Here is a 9,242-nt window from a genome sequence, read left to right as displayed (position 1 = left end):
CTCGTTCAATCTTTAATCTTCTTTTACTGCAGTTTACAAGTAGTCCTATATAATTCTTCACCGGAGAGCTTGTCTCAACCCTCCTTAAACATTCAAAATTCTCCATCGCTCTGGTAAAGCACGACAAAAGCTCTTCAACCAACTCTACCAAGCTCTTTTTTTTCAAAATTCGAACCTATTCATATCTCAACGTATCATCCGCGTTGAGGATGATATTCAGATTCTGACCATATTTGGTAATTTCAAATGAACCGACTTAATTGATATCTGGATATTCTAGTTGTGTGTTAGCCAACTGAATGACTCATCGCTGCATAATTTCATAATCGATTCGATTTATAAATATGAACAACAATTATACTAGGATGAAAATTAACTTTTACACATATTATGCGTATACACGTGGCGATGGGATGGCCGCATCGTCACAATAGCGTTGAAAATGTCCCGTCAATAGATTTCGTTAATCAATGTATTTAACTGCATATTTTTTTTGCAATCATTTGGCTCTACTAAGTGATTGAACAGGTTCTGTCCCGATCAAATGGGTGCTTTGATCATCCGGTATTTCGGCGATTCGATGAAGTTCAGATACCTTACACGAACTGTTGAAAAACTTCAAAATGCAATTTTAACGCTATCCTGATGGCTATTTGCACTTTTACATCTTATGAGTTAACAGCGGGCTATCTTAGAATGTTCAAGTGTCAGAAAAAGAGGGCCCACGGACCTGAGAACTGTGCAAATGAGCTGCATGTTTTGTGTGTCTTGTGTGTCGACTGAAGTGGGTCGTGATGGAACATGTGTGTAATCTTAGCATCTATTTGACAGCTCACATGCGTACGGTAGCTGCTCTTTGATGAGAAGAAAGAGTTGGCCGTTTACTTGTCAATGGACGTGTAAATTTTACTTTCCACTAGGCCCATCCCTACCTGTAGACCTGTTGACAGTTTTTTTTCTATCTCAAAATAGGGATTGACCCAGTTATTTATTTGGTTGGTAAATTTCGTTTGATTATATTTTCATCGAGTGTCCCTGACAAACCCACCACGGCTGCCGGGAGTGAAACAGGGGTTTGATTTTGAAATCGGTAATCGAGGTACGGATATAGTCGTGTGATCGGCGGTCGAATTTATAGAATTTTTTGTTCAAATCGAAGTACATAATTAGGAAATTTGGTTCGATTCCTGTTTATTCAAACAATCTTTCAATCATGACATTAGTATTGCGGTGATTTCGCGGTTTTGAAAATCACATCTAAAAATTATTTTGGTAGGCCAGATATTACCCCTGCCCTCTGTTCCTACGGCCATGAGATTGAAGAGTGCCATTCGACTACAAATCAATATCAGTTTTGGATGTTATCCCACATTGACATTGTTTTTGGGGATGGGTTAGATTCGTCACATGGCTTGCTTCATCATCAGTTTCGAGTATACCTACCTAAATAACTAGGTAACTTCATAATCTGACAAAGCGCATCCTGAAGTCTATAGTTCCATATATGACCCCAATTTGACGATAGAAAACGTCCAAGCTACGTTCTGGCCATGGGTCATAATATGTCCCCTTGGGTGTACGAAGTAGATTTCTATTTCACATAGAGCCGCCTGGTAACGTGGCTCATAATATGGAACATCAGGCCTCTAAGTAGCGCACTCAGGTCCGTCTATTCAACTATTCAACACCGGAACTTTTTCAACACATGACCGGCTAAATAGGATTAGATTAGATAATTCTTTATTGCTGCAGATTATACATAATTTTTTTAGCACAAAAACAAAAGTATGCCCAAATACATGGAATTATAAGTTTACAAAATATCTTGACATACACTGCAAGTTTTCTAAACCCCCAGCTATCGTTTTTTTTATACTATCGTCTGAATCAAATGATTTTTAATTCAATCTTTTTGTTTTTGTCCATCAGGCAAATTCCCAAATACCTTTCCGTTAATGGTCCAACGATGTATACGGCCGAGAGTTAACTAGCGCGGTTGACAAGATTTGCGTTTTCGGGTGATGAATCCTCCCGAACAGCAAGTCCAGTGTTTTTTAGCGCAGCGCGTTTTTACCTATCACGCTGTATCTGACTTTCCGCTCAACGAATCGTACAATATTCTTGATATTTTCTGTCGACAGTTTTAGTATGGGCACACGGTGTGAAACTTCAGTGTCCGTGGAGAGTTCGTTAGTGTCATCAAGTTCTAAGTTGTTGACAGTAAGTATTACGTTTTCGCCGAAAAGAATTCCTAGTGGAACAAAGGAAATGATTTCTTCGTTGTTTTTCTTCGCACCGAATTCGTAACTACATGTAATCCGAATTATTGATGCGTGGAGAATACGATGTTAGACGTTGAATATTAGATGTTGAAACTGCAGTTTTTTTACCCATCGATTTTCGACGCATTTAATCGCGCCAGTTCGTAACTAACCCATTCGAAAAAAAAGTATCTCGTACCTAATTAGGTGTCAAATTCGCAATTTCACCGGATTCGACGCGTTTCAGTAATACTTATTCGGCGGCGTTTCATCGACTTCGTGTGATCATTATCATCATGGATAGTAAATCAGTCACAGTCACCGGATATCCCTTCAACGGATCGAACCCGACGACCACCACTGAGAAGGCGGGGTTTAAACCTCATCCGCGGTGTAAATACATCCATCACGCCGATTACAAACCGGTTCACGTGAATCTGTATCTACAGATCACAAATTACGTCGTTTTCGCTATTGCTATTTTCGGTTTCGGCGCTAATTTACTGTCTTTCATTATTCTTAATAAAGAACGTTCGAACAACACTAGTATATTTTATTTGAGATGTTTGGCTGTTGCGGACACGTTCACTTGTTTAACGTACGTCGTATTTGACTTTCAGAATGGACTCTACAGTCATACGCTGTTAATGGACATGACCGCTGAAATAAATCACGTTATGAAGCGCGTGTATTCGTACACTAGAAACTTTCAATTCACGTTCACCGGTATCGCCGACCTGATAACGTTGTTGATAGCTATAGACAGATATATCGTCGTTTGTTGGCCTTTGAGAGCTGTCAGAATCATAACAATAAAGAGAAGTTATATCTACGTGATTCTAAGCGTCGTCGTCACCGTCACAAACCAAAGCAAAAACGTGTTCAAATACAAAAGTCGTCGTTCGCGAAATCCGTGCACCGGACACGAGAGATGGACTCTGAAATTTACGAAGTTCGCCCTTAAAAACGTATATTTGAGATACTATGAAGTTTTTGTCCGCGCTCCTTTATTTACTATAATCCCGACAGTGATAGTGGTCCTAATGACTATTCGATTGATTTTCACGTTGAGGCGCGCAGGAGCAGCGAGAAAAACCATGTCTACAAATAATCAAACTTCTAACAGCAGCAGCAGCAGCAGCAGTGACCGTAGTTTAACTCTGACGTTAATTCTCATTTCCTGTTTGTACCTGGTTAAAAAGTCGTTCTTTATCAAAGCTAATGTTGGAAATTTAATCCGTACTATCAATGGGAGTATCGGTAAAGTCCAATCGGGTGTCCTTTTCAACGCTTTTCAGGATGTTTTGAGAATGTCGATTGCGTCTTGCAATTTCGTCATCTATTGCGCTTCGAGGCGTCGCTTTCGAATGCAACTAAAATCCGGCATTATTTGTCTCGGGGCCGCTTAAAATGTGAGCTAGCGTCGAATGTCAGTTTTTCGCCGGATTCTATGTTCGGAAAAGTCAGCCGAGTGGAATATTCGACTACCGAGTCTCGACTGTATTTTCGAAATTGCGGTACCCAAATTATAGCCCCCTGAGCACAAACGGTTGGTACTTACAAAGTGTCACAGTTGGCAACAAAAGAAACTTCAAGCTATTAGCGTCAACTAGCCCGTTTTGGGCAACAAGCTGAAATCCAGGCGGACGAATGAAGATACCTACCAAAAATTACCACATGCCTTTAGTGACATCTAAGGAGCTTGAAACGGGTTCTTGTAATTTCATGGAGAATCAGTTCAGAATTGACGGAAAATCTTTCTTATACGAGAAAATCATAATATTAGCGTGGTGATAACAATATCATGTTTTCATCGATGCTCGAACTAACATTCAAATTTTTCAACTTGAAATAAGGATGGTTGATCCTTTTATTCGTACGTCATGTTTTATTGTGTAATAAAGTTTCCATACATGATGCGTCTGATAAATGAATACGGTTGGTTAAATAAATGATATATGCGTCTAAAATTAAACCGATGAATGGATAGCTATTTGTTCGGGTTGTTTGGGATGAACTGGTCACAATAGAATCAAACGTTTATCATCACCAAACTGCGCACAAGGAAGTGAAATGAGTGATATCTAAACGCCTAGCTGTATACATGTAACGCACTCGAGTATCATTAGTTGGATGATAATCACGTCTTCATGATGTTGAACGTAGGATTCTGTGTTATCGCTTTGCTGTCGCTGTTCATTTTCTTCGCCGAAGAGAACGGTCTCGCAGGTAAGCAGCCAGGTATAACTGGTCGCCTTTGTACGCCATGGCATGATGTGACTTCAATCTACATCTGACTACAATCTGGGTATACGTTTATGCAGGCGTAAAGCAAAAATAAAATCCTTCCTGACACCCCCTGTACGGAAATTCGATTTTTTTGATTTGTCAGCTAGGTTACGACTGTCATTTCCGAATTGGTAAGGCTTTCAACAGCTTATAATTTAGTGAATTGATAAGCTTTATTTCTATACGAGGCATTTCTTACATTAATTGAATCATCCATCATCTATTAGTTGATTACTTTTCAGCTAATAATCAAATCACCTACTACGCAGGTTCTGTGGGCTTCCACACCCGATGAAAGTCAGGGGCCTAGTTAACATGTCGACTGCACTCACTCTGTTCGCTTTTCAATTTTTGAAACTAACCCTGTTAATTCGTTATTTCGTTGTGCTGATGTTAAACGGCAGGGGAAATTAAACCTATTTTTAGAAATAGTTTCAGTTGAAATGTTTCGAACATTTTTGCGAAATCGATGTGTTGTTGTTTTTGCAAATACTAAGATTTGAAAAAAACATTTTCCAGTTAAACCTTAGACCCACTCGCTGTGAAAGATTACTATTCAAGCGCCTATATGCGACTTAGTCTTAGAAAATGGGATATCGTATAGTACAAATATACAGGGACTACTCTCCTATGATTTTTTTTAGGTTTAAATCGAAACCTATATTGATATTTGGCTGCGGGAAGCGACTGATGGCTGTTGTTTTCTTTTGTTTGCTTCCTAACGAGGACGCATTTCATTCATTTGTTTATCCAAGAAATATACATTTTTTACAACATCGTACAAAACGATGATAATAAATACATATTTTGCAATATGATGCTAGGATTTCAGAGAAAAGGCAAATCTCGTTTAAAGAAAAAAGTCCGAAAGGGATTGTAAGATATAGAGTAAGGTTTGGTTAAATGATATTTACGGTACGGATTTTAACCGAGGTACTGAATTTTGGGAGATGCAATTATATAGCAACTAAAAATAAATCAACATAAAAGGATGATCATCATCAACAAGTGGATATATAATGGGCTTTCATATTCGAATGAGAAATTTACAAACATTTCCTGGTTTTTGCTGTCTGACTAATTTGATTGCAAATCTTAAGATAATGACAATTTTTCCATGGGTTTTCCCGTCATTTAGGACGTAATTTCCATGATTCGCATTCATGTTTTTTTCCGTTAGCTCGTAATCCCGTCCTGGACAAAAAAAAAACTTTTACGCAGGGGGATTAAGGATTAAGGTTTATCCGTGTGTATACACTTACTTTGTTCGTTTTTCTTGTGTTAATAGTCTGAACGTAATTACGTAGTTAATTCGTTTGTCTTGCTGAGTCTCACGTGTGTTGAATCGATTGCCCTGTAAATTGGCAACTTATATGAAACTTAAATCATGTAGATGATCGAAATTTCCTGGAATCCGTTATATATGAGTTTTTTTTGCATACGCCCTATAACAGCATTGAAGCTTGGAAAATATTTGAATAGTGGAATGTCCAGAATTGTAGTGTTGCTAAAACCAAAATTGGGTGATTTCTTTTACGCCAAACAATGGACTCTATCGCGTAAAGTTTTGATAGTATTTACAGTTTTGAGGGTCAGACTTTCATACTTAGTTATCGTTTTAGAGTCCATGGTCGAAGTTGAATATATAATCAGCTGCTAGAAAGTAATTTTTAATTGCAAAGTTTGAGCACGTCATCGTCATCGGCATCAGCAATATCGAGTGAATCAGACTGATTGTATATGCGTATAAACGAATGGCAGTTCCCAAGCTTTTCGATTGTTCACAGAACACCGCACAATGCCATCGCGATTACGCGTGGACTTACCGATAATTACGGATAGATATTAGTAGGTTTGACATTAAGCCCGGGTCTAGACAAAATGATGTTTTTTATTCATTGGATATGCTCGAAAAAATGTTTTTAGAAATGTAGCATTCAAATTTTTCTCGTAGATTTTAGCTCAACTTAATTCATTAATATTCATGAAAAGCTTCTATAAAAATAACATCTAAATATATGAAAATATTATTGAGACGACTGTATGACAAATGCAATATAACTGGTTACAAAACGTGTTGCCGGCAACCGACAGATGGCGAGTGAGTGCGTTCTGTTTTTATTTTTTAGTAATTATGTTAATACTCATTTCCCTCTATGGTCCATCGAAAGATTCGTAATTCGTAATTCGTTGTATTGTAATTCCGACAAAATTCAACCAAATGATTGCTATATCCCGAGTCTATATCGTCAGAAAGTATGAATTTTGATACGTGCAACGGTTTGTTGCCATACAGTTGAAGTAAAAAATGTATTCTAACGTATCGATAAAACGAAATAGTTCACGTTAAAACGAAAAACTATTATTCGAAATCAAACCAGCTTACCGACAAATCTTTTTTTTATGATATACACGTTATGAATATAGTTTAAACTAGACGGTGCAGGTTGTGGGTTGTACACTTCAGCAAGGTAATTTAAACTATTTCGTAGTCTGCTTCCGATAGTTAGGTACAGCTCGTTAGACTAAAATTATGTTCGGTGAATTAAAACCGCGCATGAAATTAGGGATTTTCCGATGTAATCTTTTGGTGGTTTGATACAACTACAACTACAACGACACAATGATATCAATGTCCAGTGAGGTGATTTAAGAACTTTTCTTTTAATATGAAATTTCTTAAGTTACATTTTCGGGGCTTTGATTTTTCATGCTGTTTAGGAGTAAGGTGTTTAATCCTTGTTGTTATTTCATTCAGTTTCGGCACAGGTCGACTCGACTTGTAGAGAGACCCCTAGAGTGCAAAACGGCGTATCGGGAATCATCACAAGCCCAAATTTTCCTTACGAATACGGTAACGAATTGGATTGTAAATGGTCGATCGATCCAGCAAGAAAAAAGGTAATTTTCAACAACGATTATTTGTAAATCCATCCGAAAATTGATTGGATTAAAGAAAAAAAGAATACATTTCGAGAAAAATTGGACACAAACAATGATACCAATGAGAAACTTAAAAGACATATCGACTAGAGATAATTAACATTCAAATCATTTCCTTCAACTGGTATGATTTAATCTGGTGCTACCTTTTAAGTTGGTATAACATTTATGTATGTTTTTCTAAAGTAATGAAACTAGTGCAGTTTTAGTCTGGTGCTACACCTTTTACTTCGTCTTAATTCACTTTCAGTTTTACTTTGTTCACGTTACCTTTGTTCATTTATCACCGTTCAGTTATTTTTGTCAATTCTTTTTGTAGTAATCGGGGCCCAAAGGTCTATGTCCCGATAGATTATAGCCATAACGCTCCACTGCGGTTCCTCTAAGATTGTGTAGAAACTTTTCTATTACAGAATGTCGTTGCATTTATATCGCATCGACGAGAAATGAGTGTAATATATCAATAATCGCTAATGATGATTTTTTAGGTTGAAATAGATTTCGATCGTCGATTCAGCCTACAGCACAAGAGTGGTGGATGCCACGATGGGCTGAAAATACACAGCAGTACAGGTAAATGTAAACGCATAGCCATACTTCAAATCATTTCTTAGATAAATTGCTTGGACGGACAGTCTATATACATATAGCGGTGACCTGTCCGCCAGAGAAATCTAAACTCCTCACATTTATTTATTCTTAGGACTATTTGGCATAGCGTAACTCATCTGACCGGGCGACAGTTTTACGTCTGGATCCAGGTCTGGATCCAGGGATAACTGTTGAGGGTACCGCAACTCATAAAAAGGGCATGATAATCCGTGACAAACGAGGAGGTTTTAGGGATCCTCCCTCAGAAAAGTTTGAAAATTTACTGCTTTTTGTGCAATTTCCAAACTCATTAAGACTCGCATTTATCTATTTCATGAACTGTTTTGGTATGGTATAACCTGTCTCCTCTGACCTAGCGTCGTTTTTACGCCTGAATTCAGGGCCGGATCCAGGGAAGCACAATAAAAATAGCATAATCTACGACAAACAATGGGGGTCTGGGTTTTGAAAATTTACTGCTTTTTGGTGCAATTTCCAGGCAATAAATGGGCCCAGTTTCACGAACAAGTTTAAGCCTAAAACGGTTAAGTTTGAATTGTTGTCCTAATTGAAAACATGAAGTAACCAATGGCAATTACACCAAAAATTCGAGTTTAACTTTTATAGCCCACTTGGGACTTTAGTCGCAGCGGGCTATTGCGTTCACTTTTCGTCCGTCGTCCGTCCGTCCGTTCGACGTCCATAGGACGGAATCCAGTTATTTTGTGAGTTTTGAAGACGCTTCAAGGTAATGTCTTGATATTTAGCTTATACATGCATGTATCTACCATAGACACATCTTCAGCCCATAAACTGGCCCGGTCAGATTCAAGTTGGCCGACTGGCAGCCATTGTTGTTCGCCAAAATCAGCCCTTTTTACACATTTTGAAGTTTACAAGGGAAATTTTGAAGACGCTTTTATCAATTGCCTTGATCTTTCGTATATGTTAGTATCCCCTGAGGGTCCTTCAACATAGAAAAATTCGATCGGACTCAAGATGGCTGTCCCGTGACCTTTTTTGTGCCCAAAAATGTCAATTTTGGCCTGAATTCTGAGTCCAGCAGGTTCCTAATGGTTCATAATTTTTCATTGCAATTTGTGATGGGTATTCTTTAGAAAGGGCTCTTTCATACCCGAGATATGGCCATCTTGGTGT

The sequence above is a fragment of the Tubulanus polymorphus genome, chromosome 12, assembly GCF_964204645.1.
Source record: "Tubulanus polymorphus chromosome 12, tnTubPoly1.2, whole genome shotgun sequence".
NCBI classification, from domain to species: domain Eukaryota; kingdom Metazoa; phylum Nemertea; class Palaeonemertea; order Tubulaniformes; family Tubulanidae; genus Tubulanus; species Tubulanus polymorphus.
Note: the sequence above shows the minus strand (reverse complement) of the source record.